The sequence below is a fragment of the Ziziphus jujuba genome, chromosome 4, assembly GCF_031755915.1.
Source record: "Ziziphus jujuba cultivar Dongzao chromosome 4, ASM3175591v1".
Classification (NCBI taxonomy): Eukaryota; Viridiplantae; Streptophyta; class Magnoliopsida; order Rosales; family Rhamnaceae; genus Ziziphus; species Ziziphus jujuba.
Window position 1 is genome coordinate 24,000,448 of NC_083382.1, and position 10,652 is coordinate 24,011,099.

The following is a 10,652-nucleotide window of genomic DNA, read 5'->3' on the forward strand; positions in this document are numbered from 1 at the left end:
AATTTTAAATTTTAATAATTTTTTGATGAATTATAAAAAATATTTTTAAAAATAAAAGAATGAAGTAAAAAGAATCTTTGCTGAATGATATTTGATTTTAAGGATAAAGTTTTTAAAATATAATTTGTTTATATTTTCAAATTTTTAACTTTTTCAAAAAATATTTCAAAAGATAAAGTACTTGCCCAATTTTATTTTTATGATTTTCTATAAAAAAAATTTCTTAATATTGTAAATAATTAATGATAAAAAATAAACTTAAAGTATTATTTACGCTTTTTTTTTTTTTAGTATCCACTTCATTTGTGGTTGCTGAAGTATATTAAACTTTAATTTTGGTCCCTCCTATTAACCAGTTCTTAAAAGGAAAATTGAGTAGGACTTCATGGACATGGTGCAAAAATAAAGGAAGTTGGGATCAAATTATGTGAAAAAATAAATGAATTAATAATAATTTGGAACCCGAATATCACTCTATATATATATATATATATATATTTGATTGGCACAATCAATGTAGTTTAGTGACGTCTAGTAACATTATTTAATTATGTTTTTCCTTCCAATTGTACGACTGCATATTAGTGTGCTATCCAAACACACTGAACCGTAATGATTGTTCTTTTATTTTTTTTCCTCAATTATATTGTTGTTTTACATCAAGTTCTCTTTTATTAACCAATTAAATATTTATTTAGACATCTAAAATAAAACTTCTATTTATAGATTTTCTATGGCGGATTTTCATTAAAAAAAAATTTATTAAAAAGTTCAGTTATTAGTAAGAAAAAAATATTAAATAATTTTTAAGTTTTCTACATAAATTAAGGAAAAAAAATTTAAATTTGAGTGTATATAAAGTTTTTTAACACTGCAATTTTCTTTCTCTTTCTCTTTTTTCATACATATATATACATATTTTGTCAATATTGAATTACTATTTATTCCTTTTTTTTTTTGTCAATATTGAATTATCATTTATTCCAAAAAGCTTAAGTCGATGGAAGGTGGATTTTTATTTGATTTCTATTTTTTTCTAATACTCCCCTCCAAATATAGATCCGCCTCTTTTAGGGATTTTCTCTGGATCCTTATATTTGTTTCTTTATTTTGGGTGGAGTTGTTGAGGACCTCTTGGGCTCTGATATCATGTTGAAATACTACTGATCCCAAAAGCTTAAGCTGATGGAAGATGGATTTTCATTTCATTTATATTTTTCTTTAACACTTCCTCTCACATGTAGGCCCCATCTTTTTTGGGCTTCTTTCTGGATCCTTACATATGTTTTTCATTCTTTGGGTGGAGTTATTGAGTTTCATTTCATTTATATTTTTCTTTAACATTCCCCCTCACATGTAGGCCCCGCCTTTTTTGTGCCTCTTTCTGGATCCTTACATGTGTTTTTAATTCTTTGGGTGGAGTTGTTGAGTTTTAAACTCAGGACTTTTTGGATCTCTGACTCTGATATCATATTGAAATACTACTTATTCCAAAAATTTAAGCTAATGAAAGGTGGACTTTCATTTAATTTATATTTTTCTCTAACAGTCAACATATGGCTTCATACTTTCCTCCATTGCTCATCAAAATCTTTTTCACATTCCGGAGGGAAGAACAATATGCATACGTAGGAACCATGTTTGTCAAAAACATGTTTTTCTAGCTACTCGATTAATGAATAAGGAGTAAATTAACATGTCGTAAAAAGTGTACTACAATTCTGTCCTTAATGAGATAGCCAAAATGACTCAGCTGTAGCATTTTTATCGGAACTCATAGCCCAGGTTTCACGTCCACTTGCAAGGTGACATATACAGTAGGTGATAGCCAACACTCAATATTTACATTACTCATTGCTTAATCACTGGAAAATATATATCAATATATATATACATACATACACAGTCAGTCTGTATATATATATATATATATATATCTACACATATATTCAGCTTTCTATTAAGATATTCTAATGGTTTTTACATTATAATCTTTATTAGTAGTTTTTAAATTGTTTTAATGGTTAATATTTAAAGATGTTTGGACTATATGAGTTTAGTAGCATACTAAAACTTTAAGGACAAATTAAACCTTATTTTGTATCAATTAAATCCCAACCATATGTTTAAGTCTCAATTTTTGAAACAATTTAGGGTTGAAAAGTAAAGTTCTAATGGAAAGACCATCAAAATATTTTGATAGGAGAATTTATATGTGTATATATATATATATAGAAATTCTACATATATATACAATTGGGTTCAAATTAATCTTAATATTAGGACTTTCTTTTTCAGTTATTATGTCACATCAAGTACTGAAATTTAAAATTATATTTATTTAATGATTAGATTCAGATAAAATTTATTTTTTTTTAATAGAGTTTTAGTATTCACATATTTTATCATTTTTAAATTTTAAATCCTAACCTTTGATATAATTTAACGGCTAATAAGGGAAAATCTAGTATTAAAAATATCGTATTGTCCTACTGTGAGTCTAGCTGTATACATCTGTAGTTTTAATCTAATGAATTACTTAGCCCATCTTATAGTGTAAGATTTTAATATAATGCAAAATTAAATTGGGATAAAGAGTTAAATGCATAAAATATTTATTTATTTTTTTAAAAAAAATCAATGTTATTTAAACACTATGTAAAAATTTAATTGGAAATAGTTCACTATTTCTTACTAGGTTTTAGTATTAACGAACAAAAAAACAAAAAAATACTTAAATTAATATTATTATATATGATTTATTGATTTTACCCTTAGGTAATCAATAATAAAAATAGGCTAAGTAGTGCACCAGATCATTACTATATATACATATATATAGAAATTCTAACATTAGAACTGATTTAACAAAAAATCATTAGGATATCTTTTATTAACTCTCATATATCTTTCAATGTTGAGATTTAAAGAAAATTTTGGATTATATGAAGTTCTAACCAAATTCACGTTACCCTCCTAAAGTTTAGTATTTGAATAAACTCATAAAAATCATGAGTACAAATTTCAGTTATTTCAGAAATCTAAAAGCTAGTAATAAAGGTCTTCAAGGAAAATCAAAATATTTAGTAAATGATCTACTAATAATTAATTAGTTTATTTTTTTATTCACTTATTTATTTAAGGTTTCATTTATTTATATTTAAGTTATACAAATATGTTAACTAATAAAACATTAATATCTATCATTTCATAAATAATTTAATAAATTTTTATTTGCCACTATTAGGGGGAAAAAAAAACTTGTTGATCATCAACTCACCTTGTATATATATATATATATACAAACTATGGAATATTTGATGGATGATATGGGCCTAAACCCCATGTAAGCAAGGACGGTATCTTCTATTTGGCCAAGAAAGCTATTCATGCAGGTTTGAATTTTGATATAAATCCTTGTAATGTAATTTGCCTTCAAGAGATATTTTGGATTTGTTGGATATTGATATACTTGGAAGTGGTTCCTTTTGTAATTCCCTCCTTTTCGGGAGGTTTTTTGTGCTCTATGCAATGAATTATTATTTACCCAAAAAAGAAAAAAAAAAGGACCGTATCAGCTATCCAAAACTCTATAGCTAGCAGCTAGAAGGCAATAACCTCTTAAAATCAGGTTTATATCTCTTTCCTCAAGAATTGGGAAGAAAAGGTTGAAAACGCGCACAATCCAAAAAGAAATCTCTTTTTTTTTTTTTTTTTTTTTTCTTTTTTTTTTTTCTTTTTTCTCACTTAACCATTTGTCAGATATATATGGCGTTGCACCTACTCACCTAACTCTAGAACTTATCGTCATGTAGGTAGAATTTAGCTTTAGGACTTGTTTGGCAATTATGGGAAACCAAGTCAATATAAAAAGAGTAGATTCAATTGAGTGATTCAAACAAAAGAAAAGTTTTATCGAGTCATTTATAGAAATCCTCTCTTCCGCTAGAAAAAGAAAATTAAATTAGTTTTATGTTTGTCAAGGGTCATGATTCTGCATGCCGTCAATTTCCCAGATCATCCAACTGTGGGTGTGCGGGTTTGTAGTTTTTTCGGCTTTTGGATTCCATATATTATGCCATCAGTTTTTTTATTTTTTTTTATAATATTTTTGGAAATATTATGCGGTCTTTTTGACTAATTTCTGAAGGGAATTGGTTAAACTATAAGGTCGGCAACATATATGTATTAAAGAAATATATTATATGAAATATATATATCTCATCAAATTGAAATTGGATTTGTAATATTAGAATTAATATTATTTTTTTTTTTCAGCCATTGGATCACAATAAGAGTTCAACTTTAAAATTATATCTATTAATTAGATATCAACAAAATTTACATTTCATAAATAGTATATTATTAAATCCATTTTTTATTATTTTTGAGTTTTAAATATCATTTTTTAATATTATTTATGATTAATAAAAGAAGATTTAATATTTAAATATCGGATTGTCTTGATAAGAAAAGACCTGATATGTATATATAGTCAGGCTCATTATGATATTTTTAATATTAAATCTTTCTTGACTAGGCAGTGTTAGATATTTGAAATTTGAAAATAGTAAAATATGAATATAATAATATATTAAAATTGTATTTAAAAAATATGAACTATGTTGGAATCTAGTGATTAATAAATATAATTTTAAATTTTAATATTTGGTTGAAAAAAAAAATCTTAATATTAATTCTAATGTTAAAAACCTGATTTGAATATGATTGTATATATATAAAAAATTTCTTTTTAAATTTTTAAATTGCATTGAGGATTAAAATTTAAATTTTATTTATTAATTATTGAATTTTGAGTTGATTCATATTTTTTAGGGTTTTAATATATTACTAAATCTATATTTTATTATTTTTAAATTTTAATTTCTAATCTTTGAAGTAATATGAAGACTAATAAATAAAGACATGATATTAAAAACATTACATCCTCTTCATGTGAATCTGATTATATATATATATATATATATATATATATATTTTTGAACCTATATGAGTCCTAGAAGATATTTGAATCTATAAATAGAGATCTAGATTATACACACACACAAAAAAAAAAAAAAGAAGAAATTGAAATTAATTTATAAGATAAAAAGAATGAAATAAGTTAATGCTATATCTCCTGGGTCAAAAATATTTCTGTTTTAGTAGTGAATATTCGGTAATATATAGGTGTGACAAAATAAAAAGTCACCATATATTTAGATATATGAGAACGAGAGTCTAGTGCCGGTGTCTGTCACCATTCACAGCCGTTGACAAATAAGCCGTTCGTTCAAATTCAATTACAAGGCCAAACCTTAGTACCTATTTTCTGTAAAAACAAAAACTTGGTACTTTATGTATATTAATTATTTGCGACAGCAATGGCCTGGTGGGCAAGGTAGGTGACTAATTTTATTACAATTTTTTATATACGAATCCTTCATTTATCATGGTTACCAGAGACCAGAGGAGAAAAAAAAAAAACCCTTCATTTATCAATGAAAGAAAAAAAACCTTTATTTATCATTGAATAAAAATCCATTTTTACCCATGCCATTCTTTATACTAATATTGGACATTGTAAAAGTCGATTTGTCACTCATCTTATTTTCACCAAAAAATAAAAATAATTTTTACATATAAAATATACAAACATATATATAAAATTAGACTTATATCAAATGAAGCTAATGAGTTTGTTAGTCTTTTAAATTGTTTTAACGGTTAAAATTTAAAAATAAAATAATAATTTAATATTAATTTTTATAATATATTAAAATTCTATTCCAAAAAAATAAAAATGGTTTTCATTAATTAAATACGCATAAATATAAAATCAGACTAATATTAAATGGATTGATAGTATTAATATTAAATTTCCTTTATTGGTTTTTTAAATTTCTTCAATGATTGACATTCAAAAATAAGTAATAATTTAAAATAATTTTAATGACATATTAAAACTATATTTAAAAAAAAATTTATAAAAGCCCAATTTATAAACAATAAATACATTTTAAAATCTTAACACTTAAAATAATAAATAATCATAAATAAAATCTTGATAGTAAAAACCAGTTACATCAATTTGAACGTGAGTTTGATTAATATTTAAAAACATATTTATGTTAATTCCTATAGAATTCAGTTTTTTAAAATAAATTTTAATATATTATTAAACATATATTTGTTATTGATCAATTTTTAAATTTTAATTTCTAATTGAGAAACTAATAAAATATCAAGTGAAGTTGCTTCTTGATATGTCTTTTCTTTTTAAATTAGGAAGTGCATTAGTGACCAAAAAAAAAAAAAAAAGATAGTAAAAAAATTGATGTTAAAATTTCAAATAAGGCTCTCTCTCTCTCTCTCTCTCTTTCTCTCTATGTATATTTATTTATTTATTTTATTTTAATAGACTCGTATAAGACGAAATTAAAAATTATTTGTATTGGTTGAATGGGAGTGTGTGAAAGGAAAGTGCCCAAAATGGGGGTGAATGAACGGGTGAATGAATGATGGAAGAGAAAAGAAAGTACGTTTGGGTTTAGCAGGAGGTCAAGGATGGGGCCCATGCGGTTTTGTGGAGGTCCTTAAAGATTAGATTTAAAAAATAAAAATAAAAATAAAATTAAAAAAAAAAAAAAAAAAGAAAGGGGGAAAGAAGAAGGAAATTAAGGCAGTCAAATAGGTATACGTACATAAACACAAAAACAGTTTCAAGAGGTGGTTTTTCTTTCGTGGTTTGTTTCCTCTGAGGCAGCAAATGATGTGAGCTGCGCAAAAGCTCAGCCAAGAAACAATTAATATGAAAGCAGGCCAGTCCCGGTCTGCACCGTAAACAAAACTGAAAGGAGTTATTTCTCTATAAACCTAACGTTTCACACCTTTGATTTGGTCAGAATTAATATTCAACCAAAAACTATTCTTACCAAAAACTATTCTTCTTCTCTACCTCACCTCTCTCTCTCTCTCTCTCTCTCTCTATATATATATATATGTATATATATATATATATATCTTTCTTTCTCAAACTATATGTGACCCACCACCATATTCCAAAAAGCCATCTCTTTCTCTCTCTGGTCGGAGAAATTATTAATGTGATCAGTATCTCTCTCTTTGTTTGCTCTTCCTCTGTCTTCTTAGTGAGAGAGGTCCATGTATGGATGGAGCTTTGACCAAGTGCTACTTCTAATTAAATCATATGTATGAAGAAGAAGAAGAAGAAGATGAAAAAGAAGATGAAGTTGGAAAAACGGTTTCCAATATTTGACGGAGGGGATAGTGCATGGTTTATAAAATAAAGATCTTGGCGCGGTTCAATTTGAGGACATGGTTAATGGAGTAAATTAGCCACGCCATTTGATTGAGCCGCGTCAATATCTCCTTTTGCACCTTTCTCCATCCTCTCCTCTCCTGCATCATTCTTGGGTATGTATTTTTTGCTATGTATATATATATATATATATCTATATATATTCTCAGCACATCAATTTTGTGTGTATATATATACGATGCTTTTTTCTTTAATAATATTATTACTTGTCTTCTTCCATGCTTCCAATAGCTGAAAATGCCCTAATTTTATGTGTGCTTTGGGTTAGTTGCACTGTATTGTATCATATGGTAGGCACTCTGGAGATTGAACTACCTTTCCTCGTTCAGTAACAAAGTCTGACCCTCTTTTCAATCAATATTTCCGTTATAAATTTGATGGGTATATCCGTCCTTTTAAACATCTTTCAAAGAAATCAAAATGCAATAAAACTCATAAGACCTACCTAAGCTAGCTCATTCAGCTCTCCATTAGGGTTATAGATTATAAACTTCAATTTCACCTCATAAGGAGAGAGACCAAAGTATTTGTTTGGCAATTATGACTTATGAGGTGAAAAAAGCATGACGTAGATTCTTCCTTCTGTCACAAAGAGAGTAGGTAAGAAGGGCGTATCAGGTCGGCCACATATAATATAAGCTATCTTTTTCACTATACGTATGTGTCAATTTCATTATTCTATCATCTAAGTTATTGAAAGAAACGAAATTTTAAAAAAGAAAAGATAAGGGAGCTCTGTACGTTTAACTTTTTTATTAATTAATGAAATGTAGAGGCCAAAAGTAGCTTGTATATATATATATATATATGTATGTATGTATGTATGTATGTATGTATCACTGTATCAGAATTATCCTAGAAGCACTACTCATCAATCTATTGTTAAATTAATTAAGCTAATCAGCTGAAAAACAATTTCATGAATTGTAAAAACATGGTAGGAAGTGGCAAATAATCAAGGCACAAGCTCAATAACACTAAGTATGATCCCATGATCCATCATTTCTGTTCTTTTCCTCACTATCATGGATAAATATATATTTGTCTCAACATTTAACATATAACATAGTAATATATCAGCCTCATTATAAAGCCTCAAAAAAACAAATGCTCATTTATGGTGAGCTTTTCTTTTCTATTATAAAAAAAATAGAACATTAAATTATTGATAATACCAAGGAAAAGTGTATTAGTGAGCATTCAAGCTTGTATGTTTTATTGGTAACAAGGAAAAGCCATCCCTCACCAAGAGGTGGGCAACATCTCCCACAATAGTAAGATTGTATATATATATATATATATATATAATTCTACTGTTATGGATGTGGTCACCCATAACTTGGTGGACGTTAATGCTAAAATACATGCAATTAATATGATATCTTACCACCAATTACATATAGTTTATGAAATATATATATATGGAATTGCACATAATTTTGTGTTGTCGCCCACTATGTAATTATATATATAATTTCAATTTGTTGGGAATACAATATGTGACAAGTATTAATTGTTACAACTAGATCAACTTAAATTTTAAATTTAAATCATTAATTGAATTGTTATTATTTGCATTTGTCACATTAACAAAGTTCCCACATTATATTATTAACATGTTTCCACTCATACATATAATTCTCTCTATATAACCAAATTTATATCAATTCAGTGTAATTGTTTTATCATCAAAACTTTTTTTTATTAATCACTAGATTATTTAAATGGTTGAAATATGAAAATATATTTATGGTTTACTAGATCCTTACAGACTTCACTTTTTTTTTTAAAATAAGATTTCAATATACTAAATATATATTAAACCATTAATTAATTTTTAAATCACATCTTTGAAGCGATCTAATAGCTAATTAAAGAAAATTTAATGTTAAAACCATTAGATGTTACATATTTTGTATGGACTCACTTTCAGAATTTGTTTATGTTAGTAATGGGGCCGCTTTATCTACTGACTTTTACAATAGGATCCTTAGGCGCACTCTTTATATATTTTAATTGAACCATTGAACTGAAAGATTTGTTCTCTTTTAGAGTCTAGTTGGCTTATTCTTTTGTATATATATATATATATATATATATAGATTGGGAAATAAGTCATTGGTTAACGTACAAATATTAGGGGTTGGCTTATTCTTTTGTATATATATATATATATAGATTGGGAAATAAGTCATTGGTTAACCTATAAATATTAGGGCTCGGGGCATTTATGGTGTCTGTTCTTTTCTATGAAAATTTGAGTGATAAATATGGAGTGTATCGATTAAATACTATGTCTATGTTTATTATTTTTTATTTTGAAGGAATTAAGATAATTAAAATTCAATAGCTGTATTTAAATCTTAGTATATCTAATATGTAATTTGATAAAATACAATATATGATTGTGTGTAGATCCTGAATTTTAATAGTGCTACTACATATAATAGTTATTAATTTGTATGATTAATTATTAGCACTAATATTAGGTCGACTTGAGAGCTTTACGACACAGAAATTATCCTATAATGGATGGTGTCTCCTATGATGATAGACATTTGTCTTTCAATTATATATAGTTGGTGGGATATATTATATAATCCAAAATAAGTTGCCTATATATCACTCATCATAGGAAAATTTATATCATGTGTGTGTGTGTCTGTGTGTGTGAGATTTAAACTAACCTTATTTTTTTTCTTATATGGTGGAAGTACCGTATAGGGAAAATAATAGGACAAAGAAGAGAAGTAGAAACAATGAAAATGATGGAGACACTGGGGGTGGTGGGAACAGACAGTTAATGAAGGAATCGTCCAAACGCTTTCAGAGGACCTGTAGATGGTGAAGAGGGAATCATAACTGCAAATGCTAGTTGGGGCCTAGTCCCATTTTTTATTATTATTTATTATTTATAACATTTTTTTTTTTTCAGTTTGAATGCATTAAATGTTCAATCACCTGCACTAATCTGAAAATTTCTACAACTTGTCTCTTTTGGTGGAATACTTATTCAAACACAACACCAATTGGGTTTTCTTTTTCCCATCTTGGTTAATTGAATCACTGTTTATAGACGGGTATATTCTAATCTTTTCCCAGAAGAAACAGAGAGCACATAAAAGTTTAGATATATAGATATAATTGTCTAACAACAAGGCAGCCTAATTTTTCAAAAACCTTATCACTTATTCTAAAGACACTTTGGGTTGCCATACCAAAAAAACGATATTTTTGGTTGCTTTTTTTTTTTTTTTTTTTTTCGTGAATAGATATTTTTGGTTGCTTAATTAAGAAACATATCCCATAA

General features: G+C 26.6%; 1 long non-coding RNA gene across 1 annotated transcript; it reads left to right on the top strand.

Annotated features, from left to right (window-relative positions):
* Positions 1-6,415: 6,415 nt before the first annotated feature.
* On the top strand, positions 6,416-10,425 carry LOC125421948 (uncharacterized). Its single transcript, XR_007240427.2, has 2 exons — positions 6,416-7,437; positions 10,057-10,425. It is a non-coding gene; the product is annotated as an uncharacterized LOC125421948 (long non-coding RNA).
* The last annotated feature ends 227 nt before the right edge of the window (positions 10,426-10,652 follow it).